The following is a 1,091-nucleotide window of genomic DNA, read 5'->3' as shown; positions in this document are numbered from 1 at the left end:
AGTTTTTAATTGTTTTACACGTTTGTTTTAGTTTAATTTCAGTAGAACATGACCAGGGTATATACTTTTTCAATTGTACCACCACTTGATGATCCAAAATCTGCAATTCACAAGAAAAAGGATAAAAAAAAGTAGAAGAATCAAGTAGCAGTTTCAAATACGATAAATTTATAATTTTCAAGAAGACTCCAAAAATAGGGGAGAAGGATACGAAATAGGAAGAAAATGTGATTTAGAAGAAGACAATCCTAGTGAGGGAAGACAACTCGACAACATAATGGAAAACATAACAACAATGACGATAGAGGAGTATAATAGGCATATACGAGATGACATTAGTCCAAGCATTGTGATACCCGAAGTTCCAGCCATAATGGCATAACCTTAACATACTAAAAGATATCTTGTTCGTTGGAAAGAGTCATGAAGATGCATACAAGCGCATTAAGGAGGTTCTGGAAATAGAAAATCATTTCAATGTACCGAACGTTTCTAAAGATGCAACTATGTTGCGAATGCTTCCAATCATAATAAAAGATATAGAAAAGGATTGGTTGGAGTCATTAGCACCATGAGACATCACTACATGGGATGGGATGAAAGAAGAGTTTATTCGGCAATTCAGCCCTCCTTCAAAGGTCGATAGATTGAAGAAAAATATCACACACTTCCAATAAATTTCGGTGAATCATTATATGAAGCATGGAAATGATATAAAAGAATGATAAAAAAATTTCCCTCAACATCATCTCAATGTGCAGCAAGAGATTTTAATTTTCTATTATGGGATAATTGTGAGCACGAGACAACTGCTAGACTCTTAAGGACCAATGACAAAGAAGGATACAACTACTAACAAAGCCATTATCACAGAATTCACTAAACACTCACAAGATTCTCACAACCCAAGAGAAGATGTTACTAGAATCAAGGTGAGTATGTATGAAGGAAAATAAAATCTAGCTTCAATTCTTGCAAAACAAGAGACTATGGATAGGAGAATCATAAAAATAGGGTAATCAATTCATGTGATATAAGTCGGATGCAATATTTATGGTTGGCCATATCATTCTAAGGATTTTGAGTTAAAT

At 33.8% G+C, this 1,091-nt stretch overlaps 1 non-coding gene across 1 annotated transcript; it reads right to left on the bottom strand.

Moving 5' to 3' along the window:
- Positions 1 to 644: 644 nt before the first annotated feature.
- On the bottom strand, positions 645 to 751 carry LOC145007807 (small nucleolar RNA R71). Its single transcript, XR_013663171.1, has one exon. It is a non-coding gene; the product is annotated as a small nucleolar RNA R71 (small nucleolar RNA).
- Between the last annotated feature and the right edge of the window lie 340 nt (positions 752 to 1,091).

The sequence above is a fragment of the Lactuca saligna genome, chromosome 7 (assembly GCF_052625555.1).
Source record: "Lactuca saligna cultivar CGN05327 chromosome 7, ASM5262555v1, whole genome shotgun sequence".
Classification (NCBI taxonomy): Eukaryota; Viridiplantae; Streptophyta; class Magnoliopsida; order Asterales; family Asteraceae; genus Lactuca; species Lactuca saligna.
The sequence above is the reverse complement of the archived record's forward strand: the minus strand, read 5'-3'. Positions and strand labels throughout refer to the sequence as shown.